This window comes from Molothrus aeneus, chromosome 14 (genome assembly GCF_037042795.1).
Source record: "Molothrus aeneus isolate 106 chromosome 14, BPBGC_Maene_1.0, whole genome shotgun sequence".
NCBI classification, from domain to species: domain Eukaryota; kingdom Metazoa; phylum Chordata; class Aves; order Passeriformes; family Icteridae; genus Molothrus; species Molothrus aeneus.
The window spans coordinates 18,356,253-18,376,496 of NC_089659.1; the positions used below are offsets into that span (position 1 = coordinate 18,356,253).

The 20,244-nt window shown below is 39.8% G+C and overlaps 1 long non-coding RNA gene across 1 annotated transcript; it reads left to right on the forward strand.

Moving 5' to 3' along the window:
* Positions 1-7,682: 7,682 nt before the first annotated feature.
* LOC136562595 (uncharacterized) lies at positions 7,683-11,528 on the forward strand. The gene is made up of 2 exons (XR_010784529.1): positions 7,683-9,481; positions 10,036-11,528. It is a non-coding gene; the product is annotated as an uncharacterized lncRNA (long non-coding RNA).
* Positions 11,529-20,244: the final 8,716 nt, after the last annotated feature.

The following is a 20,244-nucleotide window of genomic DNA, read 5'->3' on the forward strand; positions in this document are numbered from 1 at the left end:
GAGATTCCCAGCTTTATCCAGTTCTATTATTTACATTATTACTATTACACTATTACTTTATCCCAGTTCTATTTATCCCAGTTCATTCCCAGCTTTATTCCAGTTCTGGGGCAGCAGAAATTGCCTTTGTTGGAGACAGCAGCATCTCCCACAAATGGCAGGGTCTCTGCCCATTTGTTGTGGTGTTGGGTCCCCAGGATGAGGTGAGAGATGAGAATTTGACTCCAAGTTCTCAGAAGGCTGATTTATTATGCATTATATTATACATTATATTATATATTATATATTATATATTATATATAATATATTATATATTATATATTAATTATGTAATATCTATTAGGTACATATTATATATAATAGATAATATATAATAATATTATATATTATCTATTATATATTATCTATTATATAAGATATGAGATATACCTATAATATATATATTATATATTATATTCTATTCTAAAACTATACTAAAGAAAGAGAAAGGAGACATCAGAAGGCCACATGAATGATAATAAAATTATAATAAAAACCTGTGATTGACCAGAGTCTGACACAGCTGGACTGTGATTGGTCATTAATTAAAAACAATTCACATGCTGGGTAAACAATTCTCCAGATCACATTCCAGAGCAGCAAAACAGGGAGAAGCTGAGGCTTCTCATCTTCCCAGGGGAAGAAATCCTGGCAAAGGGATTTTTCAGAAAATATCACGGTGACAGCCATTGTCTCCTGTTGGAGCCATCCCCACTCCCATCAATTGTTTCTGCTGCTCCCTGCTCAGGGCTGGTGGCAGCACAGGAAAAATGGGAGTGCAGAGGAGTCTATTTGCAGTGCAAACACATTTTGGGTAATTAAGCTGGAATTGTTTACTGCTGGTGTTGTTCTGAGGGAGAATAAGAATGAAAGAAACGCGAGATGATCTCGGGTGTCGGGCAGCACCCGGTACTGCTTAAACTCCAGACAAAAAATTTATTGTGTGTGATTACCGAAGGTAATTGTAACTTTGGATTAAATATGCCCAGGAAAAAAAAAAAAGACAAAAAAGAGCAATATATAATTAAAGGTGGCAAAGGCATACACTTAAAAGTTATTACCCAGCAAAATGAATGTTTCCAGTAGAGCCTGGTTTGGGCTCCCTTGTGTGAGTGGATTCTTCCCCCATGCATTGCACACACGCCTCCAATTTTTAACTCAGAACCTGGGCTTTGTCTTGGACACCAAGATAATGTAATTCACCCAACGAGCAGAGGTTCAATATTTCATTTAATTCTTACTGTTAATTGCTGTTTGTCTGCCTGGCTTGCTGGGTCCCCCAGGGCTCTGGTGTGGGGAAGGAGCTGTTCATCACTGCATTGTCTGTGAGAGGCTCTCCTCAACACAATGCAGGGGTGGCTCTCAAACATTCATTTGATTTATACCCTCTCATCCTGCTCCTTGGAGATGGAGGGCTACTATTTCCATTCCACAGATAAGAAAGTAAGAAACCAAAGACACTGAGGACAAAAGCTTTCGCTATTTTCAGAAAACTGGAATTTTTTGCCTTCAAATCAATGCTCTGAATTTCCAGAACAGAAAAAAGTCTGGGTACTGGGGGAAAACCCATCATCACAGAACTACTGATTTCCTGTGAGGAAGGTTGCTTTAAAAATTCTCAAAAAAATCCAATCATTTTTTAAACTTATCAAATCATAAAGTTTTGGCTAAGCTTGCCTTCAGCTTTGCCTCCACAAGGAGCCAGGAGGAACTTGCCTGCTCTCAGGCTGGCAGTGTGGCAGTAACACAATGCAGGTTCTGTTCCAGATGATCTCTCTGTTCTCTGCAGCCACAGCTCCTGCCAGCCTTGGATCACGAGTGAGAGAAGCAGATTTGCTCTTTTCAGGGCTGCACAACCTGGATGTCACTTTAAACACCAGGCTCAGCCATAATTTCTCTGTTTCATTTATTTTTCCTGGTTAGATTCACTCAATCTGTACCAAGAACAAACACCTTCACGGTCTTTGCTCAGAACAGTGTGAAGAAACTCTGCTTGCATATTTATTCCTCCAGCAAATTAGCTCAAAAACCAAGAGAATTGCTGCTGAGACATTGCCACAATTATATGCAAGGTCTGCTAGACAGGAAAGCTGAGAAATCACATAATGCCTGGGTCTTGTCCTCACTGTGAATCCTCCCCCGTCACCTGTTGGGATCCCAAAAGACATTTGTGGTTCTACAGAATATTTTCTAAGTCTACAACCTGAACTTTTGGAATGTTCATTAGAGGGAAAACAATTCTTTGTTCGTGTTTTTCCCCTCTAAATACTTTCCCAAATCTCAAATTTATAAATTTTGTATGTATTAATAACTTGTTCTTTGTCAACATGCTTAGAAAAGATTCCTTGACAAACAAATTTCTTAGGCATGACAGTGCAGCTCTTAATTAAAAATATAATTCAGGCAGCAAGAAGCCAGAGACAGCCAGTGGAACAATTTTTCATTGAAGAATGAGAGAAAAAAAATACAGTCAGTGATATAATTTGAGCTTTTCTAACTCTTTTCTGCTACACAGCTTGATTGTTAATTTCAGATGAATAGAGAATTAAATGCTTTTGAGGATGTGAAAAGCCTGCAATCTCTTTCTTCTTTGTCCACCTTTGCTGAAGTTATTAATTATATATTATCTTTTTTAAATGTAACATTTCCTCCTAATTAAACTCTTCCAAAGGTAAGGAGGTATTCTTGTTTTTATAGATCATAACAATCGATATGGGGATTGGGCTAAAAGTGGTTTTGTAAAACATTAGATTGTCTTCAGACCAGAGGGGAGCCTGTTCTGCTTTACATATGAAGGGAAAAAAACCCAAATTTACAAATCAGAGTTCAAAATTTCACCATTATATGAATATAGAGGGGGAAATGGGACAAGCAGGCCCATTCCCAGGCATTCCTTTTGCTGGGATTTCTCCAGCTATGTAATTTGGAATAATTCCAGCATTTATATTTTAAAAAAGCAAACCAAACAAACCAAAACCATCTCTGTGCTACCATCCCAGCCTGTTTCCATTCCAGCAGAGGAGAGCCATCATTAATGAGTGATTATCCACAGCACTGGCACAGAACACCTTGCCATGGTTGCAAAGGAAATTGCTTTGTTGAATTCGCCATGGAGGTGGCTCAGATCAATGGGCTTTGATTTGGAATTGTTATCCAGGATCTCTATAATTTATGAATGCAGTTGTTTGATAGGTGATGGCTTCTGGAGAGGGCATAATGCAGTCATTCCCCAGGATGTGACTGCTCAGCCAAACGAGCAAAACTGAGCCTTAAAATTGGGTAAATAGTGCTGGAGAGCAGTGATTGCACAACTCCTTTTGTCATATTTGCTCAGATCTCAGATAATCCTGAGAGCAACACTGTACTTACACAACTAACAGAGAAGTCAGGTTTTCCCTAAAACACTCCATTAAATCCTTTCTTTTGTCATTGTCTTGCATTTAGTCCATGGCTTGGGAGGAAATGTCTTGCCTGTTTGCACAAATGTAAATTATTATCAGTGCATGTGTAAAATTGCTCAGCTGATTTGAAATAACAGGATCTGCACAAGCCAAGTGAGCAATTGATGTTCCAGTGATCATTATTTTCTACCCAGTTGCCTACTGTGAATGTAAGTCTTCATTGGTGACGCATATATCTGTAGGAATGCAGAGAAATAGAGAGTAATTTTTTTTTCCTTTATTCTTTCCTAATTTCTCTAGAAATTACAGTCCAGAGCCCTTTGTGATGGTTGTAATGTAGGCTAATATATGGCTTCCTTAGATAGGAATGTGTTTATTCCCCTATATTTTCTTTCTAAGCTGAAATCAAAGAACCTCTAACAAACAACAACAGCAAATCAAACCAAACAGACAAAAAAAGGACCCCAAAACCAAACAAAACAAACAAAAAAAACTAAAACTCCAAAACCACACCAAACAAACAACAGCAAAAAACCAAACCAAAACAAGAAAACCAAACCAAAACAAGAAAACCAAATCAAACCCCCAAACAAACTAAAAAACCCCACATCTGCATTTGATAAAAATAAAAAAAATATCCTGCTCCTGTACAGTCAATCTTTAAATTCATTTAAAAACCTCTCGTTCTAATTAAAATTACACCACATAAAAATGAATAGAAATAACTCATCTGGTAACGAAGATCTCTTCCTTGTTTGCTCACAAGACACAAAGTTCACTGCACAGAATTGCAGAATTCCTCCCTTTGCATTTTTTACTGTCACAGATGCCATAGAAGCCTTTTATACCAAGGGACTGTAACATATCTTTGCCCTAAAAATTGCATTAAATTGCATTATACCAATGCTTTGCTGAATGGACTCAGACTCTTGGAGATTCTGAGGTAAAAAGTGACTGATTTTTACCTGATGCATTCAGCAGCTCTGTTGGCATGTTGTCCATTGCTTCAGGGTTTGTTTTTCCTTCTTCTTCTTTCCTTTCCTCCCCTCTTTTTTCTGCTGTTTTCACCTTTGATCTAACTGGGAAAAGGCCCTGCCTGAACCAGATCTTCTCCACGGAACTGTGAGATCCACTGGACGTGCAGAAGGGCTCTCCCCAGCATTCCTTCCAGCAGTAAATGCAGGCATTTCCCACTCTCTTGGTTTAACAAGTCAGAGTTTTGGCTTGGATGAGTTGGTAGAAGCCTCCTCAGCCCAGTGAGTTTCTCTTTTTACCTGGAACTAAAAAAAACCCGGGTTTTTCACAGCAGGCTCTGTTGGGGCAGTGCCTTGGGAGGATGAAAGCTTTGTCTCCTCTAACCCCAAAAACGCCCTCACCTGGCATCGCTGCTGCCTGGCACCATGGAAGTTTAGAAAACTTTACTCCCAGAAGGACCAGAAAAAGCTTTTTGCTAATATGGCTTTTCCCATCTTTCTCTCTGCATCCTCTTTTTCTGTTTTTCCCAAGTCCTTTTTCTGTCTGATAATTTCAGCAGGTCAAGCTGAGGTTTGCTGGTCTCTGACTTGGATCAATACATTTCCCTACCAAAAATAAGCTGGTTTTTCTTCTATTTTCAAATCAATACCCTAAAGTCTGAAAAATAGTTAAGCAAGATCAAACCCATGGCATTTAAACAATCCCACCACAATAGACTTGTGTTCATGTATAGAGATAAAACTGCTGCTTACCTTGACTTGGAGTTCAGGGGCCTTTATTTCAAATATAATTCTTTCAATAAGTTTACACAACATTTACAAAAAATAAAATGCTCCTGCTTTGTGGGTTTGGGTTTTATTTTGGTTTTTTTGTTTTGGAGTGGGGTTTTTTTGGTTTTTTTGGGTTTTTTTTGTGGCTTTTTTTTGTTATTGTTGTTGGGTTTTTGTTTTGTTTGTTTGTTTAGTTGGTTGTTTATTTTTTAATTCTGTCTTTATATAAGCTACTTTTTTTCCCCACTTTTAACTTTTTTTTCCAAGTGCAGAAAACACTTTCAAAGCCACCCCAGGGAAAGCTCTAAGCCAGAGGACATACAGCATTTTCACTTTTTTATGCTTCAGGCTAAGGTAGTTTGACTGATCCATCATCTGAGCAGTAGGCAGAGCATAAATCATGTATGAAATGTCAGCTGAAATGTTAGTGCACCTTCATGTCATTAATTGCATTTTTTTAATCTTCTGTCTGTACCATCTACAGCAATTCCCCAGCACAAGCACAGTTGCAAGTATAAAACTTCAGAGGGTTTGGTTTGGTTGTGGTTGCTTTTGTTTTGTTGGTTCCTTTCTCTTCTGGAGGGGGAATGTTTGGGGATTTTTGTTTGTTTGGGTTTCTCAGTGGTACAAAAGTTGAAGAGAGACTTGTAAGGGCGTTTTATGGCTGCTGTGCAAGGTTTGGTCAAAATCTCTTCTTCTAGAAAGAAAATCTGGGTAAGATCCTGAAGTACAATGGAATTCCAATGGAATTCCACCAGCCAGCAGAATTTGGCCACTATTTTTAATCAGGAAATGCAGCATATCTTCCCTCAGAACCATTTAAATTCCTGTAAATGGATCTCAAAAGATACTCCAGTCCTGATGAAAATAAATGCAATATTTGATCTTCATCCTTTGTGCGTGAGAGGACAGAAAAATCAGGTAAGAAACTGAAGTTATATTCAGAATTTTGTGTGATATTCACAGTCTGTGAATATTCACAATTTGCTGTGGAATCCAGAATTTTCTCAGAGGATGTGGAGCCCGGTTGGGTTTGGCTGCATGGCAGAATTTGGGTATTTTACAAACATAACAGACTTCTGTTGCTTTGAACATTTTCTGCTGCATCTTGGGAACCAAACAAATGAAATTATCTCTCTGCTGGGAGTAATGCAGGTTTTTTGTCTGGAAAATCACCTGAATTCCCATATTTCTCCAGATGTGATGACACTGGATGGACTCTACCTTTTCTCTGTGACCTAATGTCTGCCGCTTTCAGCTGTGGAGCTAAAATGTTTTCAGAATTTTCTTCTGGAGTTATATTTGTCCTCTTTCTTGCCTATTGCTTTTATTAATATTAAATGTAGCATAAATTCATTGCTGCTTCAGAATGCCTGAAATTGAATTTACTGTTCCAATATTAATACAATTATTAACTTCCTTCTGGAAACTCTCCATCCCAAATCCAAGTTACTGTTGCATATTCTGCTGGCCATGATGCCCCCCTGTTCCTTTGCTATTAATACAAAAGTTTTTATGCTTTTTCTTTACCTAGGTGCTTTCCAGATAAATGTAACCTTTTTCCTTAATTAAATTCTCAGACTGAAGAAGTTATTATTATTTTTATTCTTGGCACTAGCCTTGGGAAAGCAGAGACTTTGAGAGGAAACTCTTTCATTTTTCACTGCATGAGCACATTCACTGACCTGCACTCTGCTGAACTATGTTAATTTTCCTTATCAGCCTGCCATGGAAAGATAAACTGAGGTGTTTATCAAAATAAAATTTTGTGAAGGTTACATTTTCACATCCTCAGCTCCTTAACTTTATCCCCTCAGACAAAATGAAGCAATCTCCAAGTGCACAGGTTAAGGCAGAAAAGTGGCCCTTTCCCACTGCCAGAGATTTTCAGAATAAATGAGAATTATTCCTGCTCTTTGCATCCCTCTGGATCTCTGGAATGCTGTTATTCCCTCATTCCATATTGCTATTTATATAAATATCTCATTTTAATTGAACCCATAAACACAGAATTTGCCTTTTCTGATTTTGTGGCTGTTTCAAGAATACTAATTTTATTGAACCTCAGGCCTTTAGTTACCTGGATTTTTTTTTCACTCCAGTTCATTTCCTTGATAAGAATCAAAATACTTTCTGTTTCAACTGATGTTAAATTTTATTATTAAAAAAATACTAAGAGCCTGAATTCCCACTTAAACCAGAAGGTAGTCTATCACTCAAATATATTAAAACTGATTAAAACAAGCTTGAGGGGAAAAAGAAAATAAGAATCAAACCTATCATTTTTGAAAATTTAGCCTCCTAATTTGAATTATATCAGAGAATGAATAAAGATAGTGACTTTCCAGAGACTTTGATGAAAAAGGCAGCTCAATACTTTAAAAGGCATTCCAGTCCATCGTTCAGATAAGCAAAAGGCAAAGGAGACTGCAATTGCAAACCAATGATTTTTTCAGTCTCAGGAATTGAGTAGTAATCAATTCCCCTTAAACACAACTCAAATCACATTTGCAATCTGATTTTTATTTTTTAACTGCTATCTAAGAGCATTTGCCATAGTTCTGTTGGAAAAGCATTATGATGAGTCCAAATGCAGATTTTTTCCCAGAAAAATATTTCAATTCACGATTTTAAGAGGGGAAAAATAAATTCTGTGCTTTCATTTCCTGTTTTTCTCCTTAAATAATATTTATAAAGGTTAGGGAATATATTGTCCTTTCTTTAATTATCAAATGATTAATTTCGCCAAGTAGTCTGCAATATTTCTTAGCCCAAAGTAATAAACTCACAGATTGTTGAGCAGCCAAGGCAGTTGCAGATGCATTTTTTTTTCCCAGAGTAGCTCTCAGCCATTTAAAAACTCAATAGTTGAGCTGAACTTCTATTGTAATTCCATCACAGTTATTTAGCTAAAAGAAGCAATTCCAGAATTTTCAGACAGGCCCATGATAGCAATGTATAATCCTTAAAATTGTGACACTGATATTACTTTAGACCTTTTTATGGCAAGATTAAAAGGGCTTTAATACCTTTCTCTCACAAAGTGGTGTGGAAATACTGTCTTCTCTGGTTCCTGAAATAGCTGCTCAGGCTTGCAATCATTTAAAAATATTATCTGGGGAGTTTGCAGGGCACAAAAGTTAAAAGATAAATTGTGCTGCTCCTCCAAATGTTAGGATATGCATGCTAATCTGACATTTCTGAGCAAGGGGTGGAATAAAAACCTCCTGGAATAGGACAGAGGCTGCTGGGCAATGGGTGCTCATTAAGAAACCATCAGCATGTGATGAACAACTACAGATACCTGCAAAATCTTTAGAATTCAAATGATGTTTAAGAATCAGGAGAAACATTTGAGGATCCATTCATGTGGACATGTAACGATCCTCACATCGAAAGCCACAACGGTGCACACCTTCCAAATAGTTCCATTGTTGTCATTGTTTTTAATTTCCTCTGTTAATTCTTCTCAAGAACTGCAGGGAGATCGCTGGATATTGAAGGAAAGGAAGGAACTCCAGGATTTTTTGTTTCTGCTTCTTGAGTGGTGTCAGGATGTGGAAGAGCTCTTTAAAACAGCCAGGACAGTGTTTGGCTCTTGATGGAAATAGAGCAGCTCTATCCCTTCTCTGGAGATCCCTTTGAAACTCTCATCTGCATTTCAAGTCTGATAAAATCATCTTTGTGTGCTGGAAGTCAGTTAAGGCACAGAAAATCCTGCTGCAACATCGCTGATCTGCTGTGATCCCTGCTTGTTCACTGGAGCTGCTCTGCCAGGCTGAGCAATCAGAAACCCTCGTGCTCGTGAGCCCCAGATCCACCCCAGACAGAGCTGCAGGGTTTCTGTGCATCCTGCCTGTGCTCATCACCATGCTGTTATTGCCTAATTGCTGTTAGTTCCTTTTTCACTACATGCATTGCTTTGCTCTTGGTGTGTTCTCCTGTTCATTAAACCAAAGAATGAAAGAAATAGCAACTTATGTTGATATCTTATATTTCTCTATGCAATTTTGCAAAACAGAACTGATCAATGTTTTATTTTCACATCAGGACCTGTTCTTCACCTCCAGGATTTTGAGAAAATCCTCCAGTCCCTGCGGGGACCTGGATTTGTTTGTGTTTTAACAGGTACAAAGTCCAGGTGGGCTTTAGTGCAGAATGTGAAACTCCATCAAGTGCAAGAAAATGCTGATTACTCCACAAGCAGAGAAAACACACAGATGTGGACAGCACAGAGATTCCAACCCTCGTGCTTCACCCACAGAACATTGTGGACTTTGGGTTTCTTCATGGCAGGTTTGTGGACTTTGGGTTTCTTCATGGGTGTGGGAACCAGGGATGTTGTTGAACTTTTGTTGGATGATAGCTTGAGTGAAATATGGGGTGTGGTCCAATGTGTGTCTGACAAAGTTGTCAATAGAGTTAAAAAACCCCCAAAATGCCAAAGCTGTGTAAGGAGAGGGAGCCCTGCAGAGCCCCAGGAGCTCAGGTGAGATGGAGTCACCTTTGGCTGAGGAAGCACCCGAGACCACAGCCCTGGCTCCTGCTGGCCCTGGGTGCTGCTGGCCCTGGGTGCTGCTGGCCCTGGCTCCTGCTCCTGGTGCTCCTCGGGGCTCTGCCAGCTCTGGGTCTTTCCTGAAATCAATTTGTCCTCCTTGGGCACTCCAGAGTGAGGGATGGAACCCCTGCACCCCTGAGGCTGCCTGGAATCCCTGCATGGGCTGTCAAAGGCTCGTTTGACCCATCAGCTATTTCAATGTCAATCTAAATGATATCCTCAAAGTGTGATTTCAGAAAGGTTTTTTCTCATTCCTTTATTTTTTTTCCCCTTTCTTTAACTTTTTTCTCAGCCTGTAGGTGGAATTGCAGGAGCAGGATGCAGCAGCTCACCCCCAGCAGAAGCAGGGGCTCCTCCTGGCCAGGAATTAGGAGCTGTTGGGTCACTTTCTGTGGAGTCTCCCCCCATTCACTCCCAGCTGGATGCTGAAGTTTAACCTGATTTCCAGCGACCAAACCAACGTTTGCATAAAGCCTGACTTAAACAGACAGAAGATAATTGCGTTTAATAAGCAGGCGTGAAACGAGGTGTTGGAGGCTCTGTGGTGAGAGCACAAACAAACCCTTGAGAGAGCAATGGCAGAATTGAGCATGAACTGCACCCTCCCAGCCGCAGCTCTGCCGCTCAGCCCCTGCAGAAGAAAGGAAAGCCCAAATTTAACCAGAGCTTTTAAAAAAGCTGGTATCAGTTTGATTAATCTTTGCTCTTCTCTGGTTTTTAACCATGACAGGAAAATGCATCAGATATGCTGTCAGAAAACACTGTCAATGAAATTTCCAGTGTTGTTGCTCTTGTTTACCAAAGAATTTTTTTCCTTTTTGCATTTTAGGTATTTAACAGCTTAAAACACTTCCCCAGTGAAGCATTCACAGATTAATATTTCATTACAAGAACTTTATTCCATCACATTCTATCTTTTTTTAAAAACCCCAAAACAAAGGATGCCAATTTCCTCTCCTTCTGTAAAAATAGAAACAAGAGGAATTGGGGCTCTCTAACCCACCTGAAAACCAAGATCTGCTTTGCTTCGAGGCCAGTAGCAAGTATGAGGATAAATAAATTTATTAGCAATGTAGTGATGCTCTACCATCTTCTAAGCAAAGGAAGGGCTCTGTTTCACTGTGCTGGTGGATTTATTTTGACTTATTCCTCTAATCTGTGCTAAAACTCCCCCTATATTAACATTCCTGAGTCTGGAAGCAACAAGCTTCATTGTTAAAGTTTGTGTTTTGTTGAGGGCCAGGTGCCAAATGAAGAATTATCAATTTTTGTCGCTCCCTGTCATGGAGCCCATGCCACTCATGGCTTACAGGCTTTGATAAAAACCTGCCGGATTTTGTGCCCACCAGAAATAAAAACTTCTCAAGTTTAGCTGTAAGGAAATAACTCCACACGTTTTTACTTTTCTATGCTACTGTTGCTTGTTCTGTTTCACTGTTTTACTTTTCCTATATGAATAACCTGTAATGCACAAAGGATTGAAAAGCACAGAATGGATTTCTGTCCTAAAGCAAGGATGTTTTCGATTTTCTTCTCTTTCCATTTTCTAAAAATTCAATTGCTTTCTGTTTGCCTGTGAGCTGATGTTTTTGTAGAATTGTCTATCATAATTCCAGCAACATATTTCTATGCAGCTTGGTCAGAGCCCAGCATTGTAAATGCAAATTAAGATTTTTTTTTTCCCCTCATTGTGCATTGTTTTTATGTCTATCAACATCACATTGTAGCTGACATTTTATTGCCACTTTCTCAAACTTGCAATAAAATCTCATTTTATTAACATCATTAGATGAGAAACAGAAAATTTGGTAACTCAGTAAAGCTTTATTTCCATTTTTTTCTGAATACAGGACCCAGTACAAACTTCCTCCACAGTAAAAGTTAACCTAGACCCCCAAACAACTTTATTTAGAAACCTTTAGCAAGGCTTTCCAAGCCCTTTGGCACGGTGTTATTAATCACAAAATCTTCTCTTCCTCTCTGATCACCTTATCTGGACTTGCTTCATTTCTTGTCTCCTTCTCCGAGCCAGAATCTGCTGATTGGACGCCAGTTCTACGTCAGTAAGCTTGCAAAAATATTCGAGTGGCAATGTGCTAATCCTGAATGTGTAAATGCAGTGCAGGATATAGCACCAAATAATACAGGAGGGTTGGAACAGGAACTGCCCCCTGCCAAATGCACCACGGCAAAAAACCTAAAATAAATAACTAAAAATCTAATATAAGTAGCTTTCTTTGCTTAGGAAGAGTATGTTTTGCAAACCAGAAGAGTCCAAAGATAATTATAGAAAAATAATAACAATATTTAGGTTATCATTTATCATAAAAGAACAGGAGCAGATCACCATTGAAAAGCCTTGGAAAATATCTCCTGAAAATGTGCTGTAGTGGTTTTGTACAGAAAGTTCTGTAGAATGTCCTTTATTCCTGAGCCAAGTGGAAGAATTCCTGAGAAAGATTTCTCTAAGAGTTTGTGTGCCTTTCCATATGCCACAGTTTAACAGACACTAGCAGGTCTGTTTATATCATCATTTTTTTCTCTTTAGAAAAAGAAAAAAAAATTGCTCTTTGCTAGTTTTCATATGTTCCCTAAAGATTTTCATCTTGCAAATAAAAGAGCTTAATTATTTCCACAATGGAAGGATTAGTGTTCCCATGAGCAGATTCTTTCTGTTTAAAAGTCATTGTAGGTGTAATAAAATGCAAGCAGTTCATGACCAATGCAGCTGCTTCACAAATTACTGGAGTTCAAAAAATAAGGGAATAATTAAAAAAAAAAAACATCCAGCCAAACAACAAGAGAAAAGAGATTTTTAAAAGAGAGGATTAAGAATAAAACTAAACAAGCCTAGTGCCATCAGGTCAAATTAGTGGAGAAAAGTGAAATACAATAGCTGCCACCTAAATAAGCCTTAATGTCCCTGTGGTTTTTCACAAGAGGCTTTGGGGGTGTTACATAACAGCTGCCAGGAGAGTTCCCATCTACTGAATGCCTTTCTATTGCATTATGTTTTATTCCATATAGACCCATGGATTTGGGATTCTCTGGAACCACTGAGTGCAGCCAGTTCAGGCTCTACCCTCTGCATGGACCAGGGCAGTGCTCAGCTCATGTGTGGGTACCCAGGACATTGCTCTGGCTGCCCTGGGTGATTTGAGACCTTGGCATGGAGTCAAAACCACCTGTGCCTTGGATTTTAGCCCATGGAAACAATTACCAACTTTGTGTGAGGATTTGCAAGCCACAAGAGTTTGAGTAGAATGATAGTAGATTTGTTACAGGGTGGAAAAGTAGAATTTTGAGGATTTAGAATGGGGGTTCAAGAGGCAAGATGGGGGAATCTGGGCATGTCCTGTCCTTCTTCTTCCTGTCCTCCATCTTCTGCCGTGATGGTGACACTTCTGGATTGGTTTAGAGTAGAGACAGACTGTCTGACATAGGGGATAGGTATTGGAAAATTATTGTAAATAAAGCACAGGTAGCTCATGGTATAAAAACCTAACACCACCCCAAGGGCAGGGACTGTGCCACAGCCCAACCCGCTGGACAGACCTCAGCAGGTCAGAGATGGAATGGAACAGGTAAGAGAAGATAAACAACCTTGAGAAGCAGAGCCAAGGAATCTCCACTTCTTCTTCAGTCGCGGGGCTGGGAAAAAAGAGACTTTTAATACCTGGGGGTCATCTCAGCACAGAAAACTGAGAGTCATGAACAGAAGTTACCCAGTGGCACCAAAGCAGGGCAGCAGCTCTGGCTGTCCCCAAAGCTCTGCTTGTGCTGTTCTAAAGGAGAAGCCTGATGGGTCCAAGGAGTTTCCCAGAGCTCCCCTGTGCAGCAGAGCTGGGGGCACAGGTGAGCTTGGCTCCCACCCATCCCTGCCTGCCTGCAGGGCTCTGCTGCACCGACAGGCTGAGGGACAGAGCACTTAGTGTGGGGACTGCAGAGCTTCCCTCTCCTCCCCGTTATTGTTCCACAGTCCCTCCCTGCTGATGCAGGAGCTCTCTTTATGGCTGGGAGACTCTCACAGCTTTAAACTGCTCCTGTGTTTTCTGGGGACTTGACAAGTTCCCAGAGCAATTTAAACTCAGTGTGGTAAAGGAGGCCTTAAAAGTCCCTTCCTTTTTCTTACCTTTTGGGAAGTGGCATCAAACTGTCCTTTCAAAATGAGTCTGCATTTATGATTCAGTGCTGTGCAGCAGCCCGAGGGCCAGCCCAGATAAGCTGCTATAAATCATTCAAAGCAGGGAGATAATAACACTCCTATTTAAGATCCAGGTTTATATTATGTATGTTTATAAAACAGAAATAGGTGTCTCTGATGGAGCACCAATATCCCAGCCTATTTTGGGAAGTCTTTTCTGTGACTTATGTAGTCTTTGATCAGTTTTTACCAGTGTTCAGTGAACAACTTCATGTTTACTTATCTGAGGTTTTTTTTAAAGTATTTATAATTAAAGTAAATCTAGTATGTTGGAGCAATAGACTAGTGCCCTGCCATTGTGGAAATACTACTTTAAAATGCTGAATTTTGTCTTCTGAAACTATAAATCTGTGCATAAAGGGGTGGTTTATGTTATAACTGGTCCAATTTGACTGATACAAAAAGATGCAGTCGTGCCACCAGTTCCTCCTGTCCCTCTCTTTCCTCTATTACATTATATTTAGCAGCCATGCAAAATATGAAATAGAAACAACTGGAAGCTGATGTTACAACTCCCCCCAAACTCTGGTTTTCCCTCAGCTGAGTGACCTGAACTGGTTTAATCTCTCCCACTGAATGTGATGCAGGGCAGGTGTCAGGGGGAAGGGAACTCGGGTCTGCCCGTGGAAGTTTCCAGTTCCTGAGTTTGGATACGCTGGGCCATCATGCTCTGAATTCCTGGCTGGCCAGCAGGCTCTGACTCCCACTTGGAGCGGGTTTTGGACCACTCTCTTTAAAAGGTGGAGTGCAATTAGAGCATCTTAGCTGAGCCTCTGCACGGCCACATTTCACCTCCCCAGAAACCCTGGCAGCACTCTGTGCTTTTGTGAAGTATTAGTGCTGGCATTAGGAGCAATTCCTGATTTATTATTATGTGTCACTTTAATTAACATGCTGTTTCACTCCCCCTTCCAGACTGTTAATGAAGATGTTAAATAAACAGGACCAAACAGTGATCCCTGCAGAGCTCCACCAGACACCTCCCACCAGCTTGATACGTTGCCATTTTTCATTACCCTTTATTTGCACTCAGCCAGCCATTTTTAAATCCAAGTGACAGTCCTCCATGTCCAAGCCAATTTGAATTAATTTTGCGAGCAGAGATTTTGTAAGACACTACATCAAGTGTTTTACTCAGACCAGATATATTACACATGCTTTCATCCACTAATTTTCTAAAGCTATCAGAAAAAGCAATCAAGCTTTGAAGATTACTAGCACCCAGCCAGCTTTTTGCTGGTTTATTCACTTACAAAACCAATCTTGGCATTATTAAAGATTTGCCACTCCTTCAGCTGATGACTGATTTAAAACAATGCATCTTTCTAATCCATTACCTTCCCAAAATAACTTAGAGCCCTGATTATTCCTCCTAAGTGCTATTTTAGGGCTCTGTGGTGTGTGAGTTTAAATGTGATTGGCAGACAGATATTTTTCTTGAAAAGGATCCGTGATTTCAGCAGCTTAGCTTATGTTTATTTTACATGCTTCCAGCTGTTAGCTTGTATCAGCAGTAATTCCTTATTCCCAGTATGAAAGCAAGCAGGTCCTGTGACACCTCTTTAATTATATCAGGGAAGGAACATCAGGCTGGCAGTACAGGTAAAAAATACAGTATAGCAGGATTAGTCCTCACAAAACCAGATTTATTTCTTACAGCAGAGGAACATGCCAGTCAAAATAAACTTTCTCTCCTTATTTAATGTATCCCTTCCCTCTATGTTTTATTGCCTACTCATGCTATAAATTGTTATACATAAGACTTCTAGTCAGAATTCGGGGGTTTTTTCCCCCTCTTTTGGCTTGTTCATTCCTTATTCTTCTGTCCCCCTAAAGCTGGAACCATTTATTCACCACCTGCTCCCTTCCTGTGGTTGTGAAGGGCTGTGATTGTTTTCCAGATGTGGTTTGGGGCACAGAGAAATGTGGTGCCTGCAAGTTTCTGCAGACTCTTCAGTAAAATTGGGAAGGTTTCAGGTATTTTTCCCTCCTATAAACTCTGGGTTTTTTTACTGCTGCCCCCACTGAAACACTTTCTTTTTTTTTTTTTTTTTGCCAGTATCATTCAAATATAGTTCTTGGTTATTCCCTTACCTGAGGCTCAGTTCTGCCTCTACTTTGTTGATGGTGTTTTTACTGAAATGAGTCCAAAAAGTTTCCTGCTACATTTCTCTAAATTTTTCATGCTGTTAAGTCAGCTTGTTCAGGGTAAAATTTTCAAACTGGAATGTCACCCTCACAAAAATGCTGAGTGTTTTGCTGACTTCTGTGAGTTTATATCCTACAATGGGCGTTGAATTGTTTATTGAATGTGGGTTTTCTTTATTTCTTCACTCAATTTTATTTATCAAAATTAATGGTCTCTCGATTCAAGTCTTTTCAGCTCCTGGTGGAATGACTAAATCAGAACACCCAGTGCTGAACTTCTTTGCATGTATGCATGTGTGCATGAAGGCAGAAAGCACATTGATTTTCCTCCCAAGGATAAGAGAAACAAAGGTCATAGCTGCTCATACTCTAATTTATGCAAGATTAATGCAGAGAATACAGCAGAGTTCACTTAATGAGGGTGAAACATGCAGATGAGTGAAGTATCATTTTCAGTTTTGATTTCCCAGTTGAAAGAATATAAAATAATACAATAATGTAAAATACCTTTAAAAAGAATTCCTGATGAAGAGGTAAGCAGTAGTGTACAGTCGTGTTTTGAGCTGGAAACAAGGAGCTCAGGCCTCGTTTCCCTCTGCTCAGCCTTTGGAACATCCTGCATTTTCTGCTTGCACACTTGTGGAAAGCTGGGCCCACCTCCTGGGCTCTGTCCTTGGTGAGGCTGCACTTGTGGGACGATGCTGTCCCCCAGAAATATTTCTGTGCTAAGGCTCTCGTGGCTCTGCAGGCAGGCTGCTGGAGAAGATCCAGAGGTTTGTGTTAATCAGTGTCTGCAGTCCTTAAAAACAAAGAAATTGCTGATGAACTCAGCATGATAAGAAATGTCTGGTGTCTACAGCAAAGTGCCTGGAGTGAAGAGTCTTCTCTCCACGGATTGACCTTCTGGAACTTCAATTGTGCATTTGCACTCACACTCAGCAGTGCTTCTGCAGCTCAAGATTGTGGTGTCAGCTGCTTTCCAGGACTCCCTTTTAGTCTCTCTTTTGCTTTTCCTTCGCACAGTGACAGAGACACAGAGCAGACGAGTCAAAGCACAGGGAGAAAAAAGAACATTGGTGTTACCGGAGCAGAAAAAAAAGTCACTCCCAGTGTCTGTTTGGAGCACTCCCATTTGTATAGGCTGTTGTTGAAAATGAAGCTCTGCTCTTTAGGAGGGATTTATTGTGTCTAAATGGACAGGTATGGATTTACTGTGGGCTCGAGAGGCTAAAGTGAGTTTTGCTGCTGTGCATTCACGTGTCTGGCTCTGTGTTTCCTCTTGCTTGGTGACCTGCCCCATATCCAGGGCCCTGTTCTGTCACCTCCTTCTGAGCCACTCTCGTTATTGACGGGCATCAAGCACACAAAAGTTCAGCCATAATTTCTCTCCTTGAAACTGGAATGGAGCCCTTGGAAACAGCTTCATTTTCAGCAATGTGCTGCATCTTGCACTCCAAGCAGAAATAAAAACGCCCATTTCACTCTCTAAGTGACTTTAATTTCCAAATTTGGCACACTAACTCCTGAGAGGTTAACTGAATTTTCAGTTCACTAAACAAAAGTCCTTAAAATGTTTACTGGAGTTTTGCTCAGATTTTCTCATGTTTCATGGATTTTCTGAACTAGTTCAGCCCGATGTCAACTTTTAAACAGCTGCCAGGCATCTGAGAGACAGAAAACTCCTGAACGTTCAGCAGGAACTCTGCATTCATCAGGATCTGGGGAGTTTCAAAGACTGTTCACAGACACCCGCTGAATGTTGTTTTGGGAAAGTTTCTAGACAATATTTTGTTGGAAAAAACCCAATCCACTCTGAAAAAAATGATGAACTCTGCCTCTCTTTTTAAATGCAGACATCACAGCTATTCTTCTGTGCTCTCTCCTCATCTACAGTCAGTGCAAAAAAAAGAAAATGGGGTCAAGGTAGGACCTTGTGTGCTACGTCTGAAGTGAGAAAATAAAGTTCCATTTGAACCAGGGTCATGTTCTCCCTCCAAAGCTCTGCAAGGTGCTCCTGAGTCCTTTGTCTGAACTTCTTGGAGTAACACTGTTGGACTGGGAGGAAGGAATGTTATTCACAGCTTTATTAAACATCTGTAATGCCTATTACTTAATTAAAACCCAGCCTGATAGAAGCCCAGATTGCATCTGCCTGATAAGAGATATTCTACAGTTCTCTTATGATGTGTTTGAGTTCTCCCTCTATTTCAGAAATCAGATGTTGAATTAATGAGCTTCTTCCTCCCCTCTGATTTCCAAAAGCAAAGAAAAGAACAATATTCATGTTGGCAAGAATTTCCTACAGTACTAAAATATATTTCTGCTGTGCTGGCTTTTCTGTATTTTTTCATGCTTCTCTTTTGTTTCGAACAGAACTGGTTGCTTCCCCAAAATCTTATGAGAACTCTTAGACTGCAATCAATTTCCAGTGTCTTTATGAAAGCAAAGCTCTGTCATTATGTTCCCAGAGGGATGTACCAGTAAACCTGAATCTGGGGAATAAAATTGGAAGATTACTGTTTCTTGTCATGTATTTCTGTTTTATGGTGTTGAGTACACTGGAATGGCTTAGTAGGGACAAAAAACAACAGCAGGGAAGGGAAGAAGCTATTAATGTCCTATCAGAGCTGATAGGGCTTGATATAATTTAAAAAAAACCCAAACTTGTGATATCTTCAGCAATTGTAATTTCAATTATTTGCTAGCTAAAGGCAACTTTCACTGCTCCAAGTTAGGAAATCATGTAAATAGACTAATTAATATAATTTGCCATGTGCTCCACTAAGAGAACAAAACCAAATACTTCATTCTCTAAGAGGAAAAAAAAAAAAAAACCCACGTAAACTAAATATTATAAATATTCCGTCCATCTGTAAAGCAAACATTGCATTTTTCCAGTCATCCTCAGCATTTCTGAGGAATTCAGCAGGATTCCATGGGATGGTGATGGCTTGCTTTGGCTTTCCAGCTGCTCCCCAGCGGAAGGGAAATGTTCTCTCCCAGAGCACTGAGGAGCAACGGGGGGCCAGCAGAGAGAAAGGAGGTTTCATCATCTTCTATCTGCAGCCCCTTAATATCAAGAGACTTCCACAAAACTTAAAATGAGTCTTTGAAACGTTCCGTGCTGTGGAGGTAGAAAGGTACAATAAATAATATTTCTCTTTTTCCTCGTGTGGAATGGAGAGATAAAGCTATTTATAAAACTGTGAAGACTTACAAATCATTCTAACAGGTTGTCATATGTTAATGTCAGCGAGAATTTAATCACCTAAAGTAAAAAAAAATCTATTTTTTTTTTCTCCAATCCTATCTTATTTTCATAACTCTCTCTATTGACAGATTCTCTTGTGATGATAGATTAAAGGAATGCCCAAGACCACAAAAATGTAAAATCAGAAAAAATGCAGGGACTGACCCAGCAGGTTGTTTTTAAATGGCGTGGCAGTTTTATTTTTTTGTTCTTGTAGCATTTACAGGATCTAATGAGGAGTCATTGTGCTCTGCACTGTGCACCTGCTGAACAAGGAAATAAAGAGCTAATAAATAGATGGACTGTGAAGATCCAGATTTATGTAACAAGTAGCAACTCTTTGTGGAGTTGTTGATTCAGGAATAAACAACCTTGCTTAGGAGCAGAACAGTTTTATTCATCAATTTATTAATAAAGATTTTTATGACAGCTGCTTACCCAAAAAGCTGTTCAGTGACGGGTTTAATTTGCCATCTGGGACTGGAGTGCCCTGAATTCTTTGGCTTTTAGCCACTTTCACTCCTGTTAAAAGGAGACATATCCTTGGGCTTTCCAGGTGATCCCATGGTGAGTTTGACTTTATCCTCTGAACCAAAGAGGAGTTTCATTTTAGAGAAAAATAAAGACATGCACGATGTTAGATCTGTGATCTTATAACTTTGTATCTAGCTCTCAGTAAATCCAGTGCTGGTGAGGTTCCTGTCCAGAGCAGGTTGGACATCCAGCATTCCTTGGTGGCCTTTACCCTTTATCCTGAGCTCAAATTGAAGTGGGGAAGGCTCAGGCCAAGCTTGCTGTGCTTTCTGTTATGGTGAAAAAATTGATCTTAGAAACCACCCTGTTCTCTCCTTCAAAATAAAGTAACACTGCTGATGGAACTGATGGCTTTGGCTCTTCCC